Source organism: Macrobrachium nipponense, chromosome 16 (genome assembly GCF_015104395.2).
Source record: "Macrobrachium nipponense isolate FS-2020 chromosome 16, ASM1510439v2, whole genome shotgun sequence".
In the NCBI taxonomy this organism is placed as follows: Eukaryota; Metazoa; Arthropoda; class Malacostraca; order Decapoda; family Palaemonidae; genus Macrobrachium; species Macrobrachium nipponense.
In genome coordinates, this window is record NC_087209.1 from 57,013,757 (window position 1) to 57,028,313 (window position 14,557).

General features: G+C 35.5%; 1 protein-coding gene across 1 annotated transcript in view; it reads left to right on the forward strand.

Annotated features, from left to right (window-relative positions):
• LOC135195725 (soluble guanylate cyclase 88E-like) overlaps positions 1–14,557 on the forward strand; it is a 215,478-nt gene continuing 200,921 nt past the window's right edge. Inside the window, exon 1 of the mRNA XM_064222146.1 lies at positions 1–1,189. The gene's annotated coding sequence lies outside the window, so the exon portion shown is untranslated. The remainder of the gene's footprint in view (positions 1,190–14,557) is intronic.

Consider the following 14,557-nt stretch of genomic DNA (forward strand, 5'->3'; position numbering starts at 1 on the left):
AGCAGCAGCAGCAGCAGCAGCAGCAGCAGCAGCAGCAGCAGCAGCAGCAACAGCCAGCAGTGCCAGCAGCAGCCTCAGTATTGCACCTACGGGCAAGCAGATTGCACGTGCTCCTCCTCATCTCGTGGTGCCATCGTCCTCCTGAAGAAACCGCTACTACCTCGCAGGGGTAGGTGACACTCACAAAGAGAGCGAGAGAATCTGGCGATACGAAAAGGGGGACTATACCATACTACTGTGTCGTTGCAGCAGCAGCAGGAGGACGTCCCTCAGACACAGACGCGTCCGTAGGAAGCAAAAGCAAAGGCAAGGAACTAAGGAAGCGAGCACGAAAGACAGGAACCGAAGAAAGGTTTTTCGCGGTTCCCAGTGAAGGAGGACCTCCGTCAGACATAGACGCGTCCCATTAGGAAGCCAGAAAGCAAGGAAGGAAGCAAAAGGGGGGGAGTGTGTCTTCTACTCTCCAATATGCCTCTGTTTCGTCTTCCTCTTCTTCCCCTTCTTCTTCTCCTCCCGTGATTCGAATGCTGCTTTCGGGAACCGAAGTCTTGGGCCCCTGCTGACCGTCCTCCTCCTCCTCCTCCTCCTCCTCCTCCTTCTCAAGGTGTTATTACCGCCAATTCTTTCATAATTGACGAGTTAAACTGATATCTTCTCTGTCCCTCTCCCACTATCTCTTTTTCTCTCTTTCTATCTATCTTTATCTCTTTTCCCCATTCTTTATCTATTTTTTTATCTGGACTTTGTGTGATGCGACCTGTGGGGAACTATGAAGTGGCACTATGACGCTGACCTGTTCGTGACAGGTACGACCCTGACTTGACCCAGTTTAAAAAAAAAAACTAATAATAAATATATACACAAATAAAAACGTGGTTTTTTTTGGAAGTTCAAGGCATTGCGTCATCACCGTGGAAAGTAATATACTCGAATATATTATCTATTTATAAACGGGGTCTTTCCAAGTTTTAAGTGTTGAAACCGACGCGGATTGTCGTTCGTTTTTTTTCTCGAAGCTGACTTCCACGAATGATAAGAATCTGGCGTCGTCGGAGGAATAGAAATAATCCAAAATATCCAGTATTCTTTATCTGTTCTTTTGAGAACGTCTTCGGGATTCCAGTTTCTGGAAGAAGAAGAAGAAGAAGAATAAGGAAATTGTGCTTTCTCTACTCTACGCTGAACCAAGGTAAGAAATTGGAGGTATTTCTTAAACTTTTATATATATATATATATATATATATATATATATATATATATATATATATATATGTAGAATGTACTGGTGACGTTTTACCACATACATGTGTAGTATTTATTAACCACAATTCGTGATTTGGTGTCTCGATTTCTTCACACTTTGGAAACGCTTGATACTACAAAGCCTGCAGCCATATTATATATTCATATACATGTATATATACGCAGACGCCTGAAAATGCAATAAGTAGTGGGGAAATGTCCTCCTGATATAGAAGACCTAATGTAACAGGTAGGTAGAGCAACAGGTGACCATCTAGATTCCGAAACATCGATTCTGACCTTCCTCTCACTCTCTCTCTCTCTCTCTCTCTCTCTCTCGTCCTCCTCCTCTCTCTCTCTCTCTCTCTCTCTCTCTCCTTTCTGTATTCCCTGTTACCTTCTGTTACTTTTCCCGTTGCACGTCCTTCTTAGAACTCTCGCGTTTGCCTAAGGAAATATTTCATTGTGACAAAAACATGTCTAAAAGACTGTCTTTTAATGAAAGACAGTTCGTTGGTAAAGCTAAGTCCTTGAATTTAGTCAAGAAAAAAGATATACATTAATTATTATTATTATTTATTATTATTATTATTATTATTATTATTATTATTATTATTATTATTATTATTATTATTATTATTATTAGAAAGGAGGCCTTATTATTATTATTATTATTATTATTATTATTATTATTATTATTATTATTATTATTATTATTATTATTATTATTATTATTATACAGAAGATGAACACTATTCATACGGAACAAGCCCGCCACAGCGGTTACTGAATTGAAATTCAAGCTTCCAAAGGTTATTATTATTATTATTATTATTATTATTATTATTATTATTATTATTATTATTATTATTATTATTATTATTATTATTATTATTATTATTATTATTATTATTCAGAAAGTGAACCCTGTTTAACGGAACAACCCCACCACAGGGGCCACTGACTTCAAAATTCAGCCTTCAAAAGATATGTTGAATTCATTTGAAAGAAGCAACAGATGGCATTTTGATTATTATTATTATTATTATTATTATTATTATTATTATTATTATTATTATTATTATTATTATTATTATTATAATGTGAACCCAATTCATACGGAACAAGCCCACCACAGGGGCCATCGACTTGAAATTCAATCTTCCGAAGAATATGAGGCGTTCGTTCGAAAGACGTAAAAGAAGGCAACGGAAAACACAGAAAGAAGAGATACCGGTTATCAGAAAGCAAAAAATAAATCAACGCATTGATAAACAGATTATAAATTAATTAAATGGGCAGTCTCGCGGCGCGGAGCAGTTTCCAATGACCACACACTAATTTGGGTTTGCAATTTCGACGAGAGGATGCTCGCTATTTGTTATACGCTGCCCCGAAACACAAACGTAAACAAAGGCGTCATCTATTCGGGGCGCTGGAAGGCGGCGTCTTCTACTGGATGCGTTTGTCGAGCGACGCGTAAATAAACATTCGCATCTCTTTCTTCTTCTTCTTCCTCCTCCATATTCGTTTTCACGTATAGTATACGAGAGAGATTTTACCTTCGTACAAGAATTAACGAAAAGTTGAGTTGTCCATTTAGAAGTTACTCTGGGAGGGTTTATTTATTTATTTATCTATTTATTGTTTTACGAGTATTTCTAAATATACAGAGTAAGCTGCCCTTTTCTTGTGTAGTCATTATACAGGAACAATGAGAATTACTGGATAAAGAAAATTATTTCATATCAGAATTGTGTAGTTTTTGAAAATTTATTATATATATATATATATATATATATATATAAATATATATATACATATATTGTCTTCAGTACGTTTCCGGCTTTTATTTACGCGCTGATTGTTTGGTTTACATTTGCAGGCGACTAGCAATTCAGCGTGATGACAAAGAAAGCCAAAATGGCAGCTTTTGTGAAACGGCTGCTCTCTGTTCAAACACAATAACTGGCTAAAATTGAAAACATCTCAGGCAAATGTATGCAATTTCGCGGTGGTTTTCAAACTGAACAAATAACTCTCCCAGGGAACAAAGTTCTGAAAACTGAACATCACACGAGCGAGAATACAATCTAGGGTTAACTTTAGCGGGAAAACTTCGTGAAGTTATTATATTTCCAACGGTAACTGAGGAGAGTTGAGAACTATTTTTGAGGGTACTGGAGTTGAAAAGTGGCGTGGAAATTCCGTAGAGTTCGGAGATGTGTTATATCTACAGTTATTTATGAATTGACGGCGGTATATATTTGTGAATATATATATATATATATATATATATATATATATATATATATATAATATATATATATATATATTATATATATATATACATATATATATATATATATATATAGATATGATATATATATATGTATATATATATATAATACATATATATATATATATATATATAATATATATATATATATATATATATATATATATATATATATATATATATATTATATATATATATATATATTCACAGACACATACACCATTTATATGTATATAAATTATGAAAATACACTAAAGAAACAAACTATAGTTCCAAAGACTGTCATCTTAAAGAAAATGCACCAGGCTAAAAAGATTGCCAAGGACGCCCAAATGTAAATAAGTGTTTATCCCTCAGACCGCGAAAGATTCAGTTCAGCGCATATTTTCGCGGATTCATTTTTGAACGTTAATATATTTTAACATTCTCCATTATTTTATATTTCCATTTTTCAACATTTTTATTTTCTGAACATTGCCGCTTTGTAATATTTCAGTATTCTATTATTTTTATTTAATATATTTTAACATTCTCCATTTTTTAAATTTTCATTTTTCAACATTTTTATTTTCTAACATTACCGCTTTGTAACATTTCAGTATTCCATTATTTTCATACTTGGAAATTTTTATTTTCTGACATTTTACTTTTTCATATTTCAAGTTATTTTAATATTTAAATTTTTTAACATTTCATTCTTTATTTTAGTTTTTTAACATTTCCTTTTTCTAACATTTTCATTTTTCAACATTTCTCCTTTTTAACATTTTCGTTTCCTATCATTTTCACATCAACATTTTCCTTTTCTGTCATTTTTATTTTCTAATATCTACGAACGTTTTCAATCTTCATCTTTAATCTCATTTTAACATATTTTTTTTTCAGCGTCTTAATTTTCTTAACATCGCAATTTAACATATTTTGAGCATATTTATTATCTAGTTAATTATTATTATCTTTAATTCGATTTTTCCAAAAAATATCTGTTATGATTTTCTTTGGAATGAAAAAATAATGGACATATTTAAATATGAACAAATCGTAATAATTATTATGCATAAGATAAAGATTACATCTTGGACACCTTTTTCTTAAATAACTTCTATTTTGATCATCGAAGTTTTGATAATTTCCCTTCCGTAGAAAAAATCGGGTTTAATAATCAAGAATAATTAAAATAACTGGCAACTTTTGTTTAATAGATATAATGCTCTTTGGAAATGAAAATTTTTTATTTCCAAATAAACTTTTAATCCAGGGCAAATGGCAATTAAAACAAAACATTCAAAGCGTATTTCGACCTCCAGCTTACTCGGGACGCGTGCATGTTTTTCCCCTCACGCATAAGTTGTGAACATTATTATTCCTAAATTAACGTAAATCAAAACATGATAAAATCTGCAGTCAAATAGATAACGGTTTCACCAACGAAAATGAAAATACATACGCTATATTCTATTAAAAAATAATTCTTCTGTAATGTTCAACATGCTGATCATTTATTTTTTACATTTTCATTATAATAAATAAATCATAAATATCCTATCCTAAAATTCCTGTATCTTCAACTCAACACGAAACACCTTTTCAGACACTTTTGAGCTTTTCCATAGACCTTTCCTATCCCCCAACAACAAAACAACAATAAACTAGTGTGTAGGCTTACTCCCCGATTAAGCGAAAAATCTTTTTATTAATCCTACTTTTGTTTTTTTTGGTTACTTGCTTAGATCATGTTGGCCTTATGCCAGCATATGGTTTGGTCAGAAGCCTAGTGTGGACCTCTGAACCCTGTTATCCTACAAAGTCGAAGATCATGTTGGCCTTATGCCAGCATGGTGGTATGGTCAGAAGCCTAGTGTGGACCTCTGAACTCTCGTTATCCTACAAAGTCGAAGATCATGTTGGCCTTATGCCAGCATGGTGGTATGGTCAGAAGCCTAGTGTGGAGCTATGAACTCTCGTTATCCTACAAAGTCGAAAAGTTATACTAAGTAAATTTTTATGATTAATAGTTTCTTCAGATCTCATAATATTTTTAATCTTATTAACTGGAGAGAATAATTTTTCGTTCGTCTGTTTGTTGGTAAATTAGAATTGAAATTTATAAGATTAAAAATCGATATTTTAACAATCAAACGGTAAAACACGGAATTTAAAATTCATGCTTTACAATTCGATCAATCAAAAATCGAAATTTAAGATGTGATATTTTAAAACTCGAGGTTTAAAAAACCGATAATATAAGATTCGAAATTGAAGTCCCTGTAATATTAACATTCGAACTTCAAAACCCAATGATTTAAATTTCGAACTTAAAAACATATTATAAAAAATTCGAAATTTAGAACCTAATAACTCAAAAATCGAACTTGAAAACCATATGATCCAAATTTCGAACTTTTGAACCTGATAACTTTGAAATGTGATAAACTAGGATTTGATCCTATCAGGACAGGATGGTATTAACAGAACTGCTTCAAGTCCTGGACAAGACTGATACGGGAATAGAAGTGCTTTTTCGAGTCCTGGATAAGACTGATACAGGAATAGAGGTGCTTCAAGTCCTGAATAAGACTGATACGGGAATAGGACTGCTTCAAGTCCTGAATAAGACTGATACAGGAATAGAGGTGCTCCAAGTCCTGGATAAGACTGATACGGGAATAGGACTGCTTCAAGTCCTGGATAAGACTGATACGAGAATAGAGGTGCTTCAAGTCCTGAATAAGACTGATACAGGAATAGGACTTGTTTTTGTAATTATCATATTTCTTCAAAATGAGTCTACTAGATATTAATGGACTTTGATGGTGCTTCTTCGTGAATGCCTAGAAATGAAATCTCCCGGTGGGCAAAGAAAGTCTGCAAAAATAATTTATTATGATTGTGTGATTTTATAAACAGTGTATGCGTGTGTGTTGTGTCTGTGTGTGTGTGTGTGTGTGTGTGAGTGCAGAGTAAAACTCCCCCAAACAAAAGAGCAGCAGAGGAATCCAGTCCTTTGCGCTCATAATCCTTAGTTACGACCTGACCACCCAACATCGAAAAGGCAGGAAAAACACGATTCATCATCATGTGCTCTAGCCCCAGTTTTCTCACGGGGACTCTTCTTCTTCTTCCTCTCCTTCTTCTTCTTCCTCTTCCTCCTCTTCTTCTTCTTCTTCTTCTTCCTCGAGGCCGTGGGATTCTAGGACAACCCCCCACCTCGCCTCCAGTTACGTCATTCACTGAATGACTTATAATTCGAGCTTGAAAATCCCCAATATTCGTGACAAATTCATTTGATTCCGAAGATTCTGTGATCTCCCGTCAATTTCTTATTCTTAGTATAGCATTGGTCCTCAACCTGGTGGGGGGCGCGTCCCCCCCAGGGGGCCCGTCAGCAATTTCCATGAACTAACAACGTTAGTTTCCCAATGGTCTGCTAAAGGGGGCGTGGCAATAAAAAGTATAGGACAGTATCCCATTTGATTTCGGCAAAGGTGTTAACTGAACTTCATTTCAGCGAAAGTGTGAATTCGACTTTATATCGGTAAAGGAGTTAACACCTGATTTCGGCAAAGGTGTTGATTGAACCTGATTTCGGGCTTAACATAGCTATGTTAACTATGTTAGCACTTTCGGGCGAATGTGTTAAATATAATTGATTTTAGGCGAAAGCTGGTAACTGAGCCTGATTTCAACAAAGGTGCTGACTTAACCTGATTTCGACAATGGTTCTAAATGAAACTGATTCCGACAAAGGTTCTAACTGAAACCTGATTTCGATTAAAGGTTCTAATACAGCATGATTTCGACAAAAGGTGCTGACTGAAGCTGATTTCAACAAAAGGTTCTAACTGAGCCTGATTTCGACAAAGGTGCTGACTTAACCTGATTTCCACAATGGTTCTAAATGAACCTGATTCCGACAAAGGTTCTAACTGAAACCTGATTTCGATAAAAAAGGTTCTAATAGAGCCTGATTTCGATAAAAGGTGCTGACTGAGGCTGATTTCGACAAAGGTGTTGACTGAGTGTGATTTCGACAAAAGGTTCTAACTGAACCCGATTTCGGGCAAAGGTTCTAACTGAACCTGATTTCGAAAAAAGGTTCTAACCGAATCTGATCGACAAAGGTTCTAAATAAATTTGATTTCAGAAGGGTTCTTACTGAACCTGACTTCGCCCAAGGTTCCAGAAGGAAAACTTGGAGAAGCAACCATCTGATTTCATGATTTCGTTTCTCACAGTTTCCTTAATTATAAATATGAAATTTGTTTTTACACATTTACTCACTTTTTAGCCGACGTTGCCTCTACCTTATCAATCTTTCACTCTGCATGAATCTAAATCATAAATCATACATGTTCGCGTACACAAATGATAAGAAAATCGCAAAACTATTTTTTTAAATAAATCGAGAAAGAAGAAAAATGTGCAAACTATCTAAGCACGGAGTTATCTTATTAATCTTCCACACACACAAAATAAAATAACAAATAAAATAACTTTTAATAACCAAGAAAGAACCAAAAATGCACAAAACATCTACAGAGAGGATAGAAAATGGTCAAGCGACAATACCCAAAGTTGGAGCTTCGGAAATGGCTGAAAGTCTCAAGAAGAAGAAGATGAAGAAGACCTTCTTGGAAATAACATCATCATCATCAGGCTCCAGGTTTTAACTTTTGGTCGTCCTCTGTTGGTCCCTATATTCGGCCCAGCAGGCGGGTCCTATTTCATTTGTCAGGTATAGTTATAGTTTAGTTTGTCTTTTTTGCGTAAGATGGTCTCCTGCTTTAACTTTTTTTTTCTTGTCCGTCCGCACTTTTTCTGTCCGCCCTCGGATCTAAAAAAAACCGCTGGGTCTAGAGGGTTGCAAATTGCTATGTTGATCATCCGCCCTCCAGTCATCAAACATACCAATTTTCAACCCTCTAGCCTCAGTAGTTTTCATTTTATTCAAGGTTAAAGTGAGTTATAATCGTGCGTCTGGCATCTGTATATGACAGCGTCTCTTACAGCATTATACCGAGACCACCGGAATATAGATATCTTTTCTGTGGCCTTGATTATACGCTGTACAGAAACCTCGATTGCGCCGAAGAAATTTCTGTGCATTTTTTACTTGTTATTTCTTGGAGGTGAAGGCAGACTGTAAGCAAACGATATGAAGTTTCGAGGTTTATTTCTATCGATTCACGTCAGGTGGCGTTGCAGCGACAGATATTAATTAATAGATTAGGTGAGGATACGACTACTGTGAGGATGTGATGTCCCTCCGTAGACGTTGTTTGAGTCTAAAATTTGGGAGTAAATCTAAGTCTAAACCTGATTAGCCTTAGATTTAGAAGTACATCTAAGTCTAAATCTGATTAGACTTAGATTTGGATGTAAATATAAGTCTAATTCTGATTAGGCTTAGATTCACAAGTAAATCTAAGTCTCAATCTAATCAGACTTAAATTTATAAGTACATCGAAGTTTAAATCTGATTAGACTTATATTTAGAAGTAAATCTAAGTCCAAATCTGATTATACTTATATTTAGAACGGACGTGATCTACTCTGACATCGAAGGGGGCGTGGCAGTGTTTTACGGTCACAAACTAAGGCAAGAATAAGGCGTTTGTGAATATAACCTAAAAACCGAAATCTGAATATGATTGTGAAATTATTACCTCCCCTCCCCCCCTGAAAAAATGTTTTCGGAGAAATGGTGAAACCGGAAATGACTCAAGGATGGTGACATTATCACAGGGTGATCTGAAACGGTTAGATAAAAATGTATTTTTCTTCTGATAAACAGTATAGTGAATTAGACTAATATATCTCTGGAGATATTCAGTATTGTCAAGGCTTTCCTCACTACGGTTTTACAAGAACAACTTTGGATGATTGTTTACAAATATGGATTTCACAACTTAATGTTATAAACTGACGTTATTGTCATTGTTGTAGGCTTCGGTAAAACATCATAAATACAAAATCAAATAATGGTTTAAACAAATAAATTTCATTGCTGGCAATTATTATCCTTAGTGATTAGTACAGTAATATGTAATAACACCAAAGAATGATTTGGGACCTAACTTTTGAACCTTTTTTAATAAATGCTATTTCTTCAACATACACGAACTTTGAATCTAACTTTCATTACATTACAAATTCTATTTCTCTCTCAGATTCCCCATATTTTCCATAAAGCAAAGTTGCGCTCTCTCTCACTCTCTCTCTCTCTCTCTCTCTCTTCCTCTTCCAATCCCTTTTCCAAATCTAACTGTCATTACATTACCACTTCTTTACATACAAGATATGTGACACATGGAATAAACAGCAACAGTGTGGAAGAGTTTAAAAGAAAGCTAGACAAAATCATTAGGAGGACACTGTGAATGCACAGTAAAACTTGCTCCTAGAGATAAGTGAGCACACGATGTCTCCTCTTAGGATGGACTAACAAGTCTTTGAGACATCCTAATCCATGTAACTCCTGGTAACTCTCATATCCCGACATTTACCAAGGATAATATTCTTCCTCTCTCTCCCATTCCCTTTTCCTCCATTCTGAGCCCAAAGAAACTTTAGGGAGAAGTAAATCTCGAGAGTAATCATCTTCCAGATCCATCCCAAGATGCGGAAGACGAGAGAGGGGAAAGTTTCGAGCTGATGGAACTGGGATGTGCCGTTGCAAAGGCTATACATACCTTCGGACACAGCTGCTGCTACTACTACTACTACACACACGCACACACTTCTCTTTTTAAGGTATATACCGCAGACGATCTCCTAGGGGACTTCAGTGACACTGTTGGGATGATGGAGGTAAGATGTGCCGTTGCAAAGGGTATACACTCTCGACCCCCTACCCCACACAGCATTGCTCATTCAAGGGAGCCGTTTCAGTGGCAAATTCCGTCTACTACTACGACTACTAGATGTTGTATGGGAAGACTGGGAGATGACAGAAACATACTTAAGAGTAAATGGCTTAGCGTTTTGTAATACCAATTTAACCCAGTTTCCATGCAGAGAGAGAGAGAGAGAGAGAGAGAGAGAGAGAGAGAGAGAGAGAGAGAGAGAGAGAGAGGTGAAGGGGTGGGGACCCCGGAGAGGAGGGGTGGGAGCTGCATCCTTCTCTCTCTATTGTCCTAGTTTGGGGATCGAACGCTAGTTCCTCAATGTGAGCTGAAAAATGCTACAGAGTGCACCTCAACAAGAAGAAAAAGGAGGAGAGAGAGAGAGAGAGAGAGAGAGAGAGAGAGAGAGAGAGAGAGAGAGAGAGAGAGAGAGAGAGGGAGAAGAACCCTCTGGCTATTCATCGATAACACAATTCCCCCAACGCAACCAGAGCTGGGCCCTTTCAGTTGTATATTTCGGGGGTGCCATCTAGAGGGTCGAATTCGCCCTAATGAGTACGGAAATCAGACCTCGAGAGCCACCCGGACATTTCTCAGCTTGTGAGGTTTCATACCTCGTCGAGGTACCTCCCGTTTCGATGGTGTACGGAACCCTCTCTCTATCTATCTATCTATCTATCTATCTATCTATCTATCTATCTCCCAGCCCTAGCTGCGACCCGCAACAGTCGGGTAGAGTTTAGGTAAAAACGATTCGATGCTTGGGTCCAGAGATGCATCATACTGGAATTGAGAGAGACCTTACCTTACAGACCTTACAGTTCGTTCGGGTTGCCCCAGGTCCCTCAGTGTGAGGCGCCTCTAATGTCTACCAGAGAGTTGCTAGTACATCTTCCGGTATATTTTGCATCTTCCAATCTTGGATGGTCTGGGATGCAGTTTAGATATTTGTCGAGCTTATTCTTAAACACATCTACGCTCACTCCTGATATATTCCTCAGATGAGCTGGCAACGCATTGAATAGACGCTGCATTATCGATGCTGGTGCGTAGTGGATTAATGTTCTGTGTGCTTTCCTTATTTTTCCTGGTATAGTTTTGGGCACTATTAATCTACCTCTGCTTGCTCTTTCTGATATTTTTAGTTCCATGATATTTTCTGTTATTCCTTCTATCTGTTTCCATGCCTGAATTATCATGTAGCGTTCTCTTCTCCTTTCTAGACTATATAATTTTAAGGATTGTAGTCTTTCCCAGTAGTCTAGGTCCTTAACTTCTTCTATTCTAGCTGTAAAGGACCTTTGTACACTCTCTATTTGTGCAATATCCTTTTGATAGTGTGGGTACCATATCATATTGCAATATTCAAGTGGACTACGAACATATGTTTTATAAAGCATAATCATGTGTTTAGCTTTTCTTGTTTTGAAGTGCCGTAACAACATTCCCATTTTTGCTTTACATTTTGCCAACAGAATGGCTATTTGATCATTGCATAACATGTTCCTATTCATCATCACACCAAGGTCTTTAACTGCTTCCTTATTTGTGATTGTCTCATTATTATGTCCCCTATATGCATATAGCTTTCCTTCTCTGTCTCCATAATTTATTGATTCAAATTTATCAGAGTTAAATACCATCCTATTTACCTCTGCCCAATCATATACTTTGTTTAGGTCTCTTTGTAGAGCGTTCCTATCTTCATCACAAGTAATTTCTCTACTTATTCTTGTGTCATCAGCGAAACTACTCACTACCGAATCCTTAACATTACTGTCTATGTTCTCAATCAATAACAAACAATATTGCAGCTAGCACCGTACCTTGTGGCACACCGGATATTACCTTGGTTTCATCCGATTTCTCATCGTTTGCAATAACTATCTGTTTTCTGTTGTGTAAAAATTCTTTTAACCATCTTCCTACTTTATCTACGATATTGTGTTTTCTAATTTTCTTTGCTAATATATTATGGTCTACTTTGTCAAAAGCTTTTGCAAAGTCTAGATAAACCACATCTGTTTCATTTCCGCTTTTCATATTTTTGAATATGTTCTCACGGTGGACTAACAGTTGGGTTTGTGTACTTTTTCCGGGTACGAAACCGTGTTGTCCTATATTAAACAAATTATTTTTTATTAAATGTTTCATAATATTTTTCTTCATTACCCTTTCATACACTTTCATAATATGTGATGTTAGACTCACAGACCTATAATTACTTGCCTCTAGTCTTGATCCACTTTTGAAAGTAGGGGTGATATATGCTAATTTGTGCTCATCATAAATCTTGCCTGTATCTACACTTTGTCTTAATAATATTGCAAGTGGCTTTGCGATAGAATGAACTACTTTCTTTAACAAAATAGCAGGGACTCCATCCGGCCCTGCAGCAGCTCCATTTTTAATTTCATTAATTGCCTGCACAATATCAGCTTCATTAATTTCTATGTCAGCTAAATATTCACTATTTTCTTCCCTTACTTCTATATCATTATCTTCATTATCTATTCTAGGGGTGAATTCTCTCTTATATCGTTCTGCCAGTATGTTTGCAAATTTCCTTTTTTTCATTCGTTAATCTCCCTTCAATTCTCAGAGGGCCTATTTCTATTCTTCTTTTATTCATCTTCTTCGCATATGAGTATAATAGTTTGGGGTTTTTGCTTGATATTTAATAGGGTTTTTTCTTCCAAGTCCCGTTTTTCATTTTCTTTTGATTGTATAATCTTTTGTTCTGCATTTTCTATCTTACTTTTTAGTTCTATAACTTTCCATGCATTTTTTTCTTTTGCAAGACCTTTTTTCCACTTTTTGATTTTCTGGAACAAGATCCTTCTGTCTCTTGGTATGCATGAATGATGTTTACTTTTCTTCTTCGGTATATATTTATCCATATTTTCTCCAATATTTTATATAATATCTCCGTATTTACCCTTATGTCATCACTTACGAAAATGTTATCCCAATCTTTGTTTAATTCTTCATTAATTTCTGACCATTTTATATTTTTACTGTAGAAGTTGTATTTTCCATATCCTTCCCACTTTTTCATTTCTTGCTTATCTCTATTTTCACTTGCTTTGGAATGAACTGTTAATTCTATGACATTATGATCTGAAATACTCGCATTATAAACTATTATTTCTTTAACATAATTCATCTCGTTCACAAATACTAGGTCTAAAGTATTTTCCTTTCTTGTTGGCAGGTGATTTATTTGTTGAATGTTGTATTCTAGTAGCATATCTAATAGCTTTTCAAATTGCCTCTTATCTTCTGCACTACTATTACTCTCTTTTTTATATGTATAAGTACAACCACAGTCTCCTATTCGTTCTTTCCATTCTACGAAAGGAAAGTTGAAGTCACCAGATAGGAGAATAGTCCAGTCCTTGTGATTTCTACATATATCATCCAATTTTTCAATTATTAAGTCAAACTCTTTAGTATTAGGAGGTCTATATATTACTATGTTCATCAATTTTTCAGATTCAAATTCTACCGCTATTAGTTCACATTCTGAGTTACTATATTTCTCATATATTTTTCCTTGTTTTTTGTCTTTCCCATATATTGCGGTTCCCCCTTGATTCCTATTTTTTCTATCTGATCTATAAATTTGGAACCCTTTTATTTGATCATCATTCCCAGTCTCTTGGGAATACCAGGTTTCACTTATATTCATTATAGCTATTTTCTTTTCATTTTGGGTTAGTTCTTCTAAGTACTCTATTTTTCTTTTTGAGTTACTCGTAACTAAACCCTGCGCATTCATCACTATGATGGTTTGCGTGTTTTCTCCTTCATTTAATATTGGTAGTAATAAGGATTTTCCCATGTCTCTTTCCTGTTCTGGTATGTTGTTCTTTTTTTCATTTCCAGAAATTCTGACATTAAAAAATCCAACTTTTCCATAATATTTGATCTTCCTTCATCATAATTATTCATTTTGTGTCTGAATCTGCAATTTTCTCCGTTTCTGCAATATCCTCTTGCATAATAAATACAGTTATTATCTCTTGAGTAGAATTTCGGAGCTGATGCTTTGAAATTTTTTGCTGACACCTCTGCATATCTCATTGGTGGTTTGCTTTTCTCTTTTACCTGATATTCTTGATTTCTCTCTTTATTTGTTTCTTTCTTATTTTGGATTTTATTACTTGGT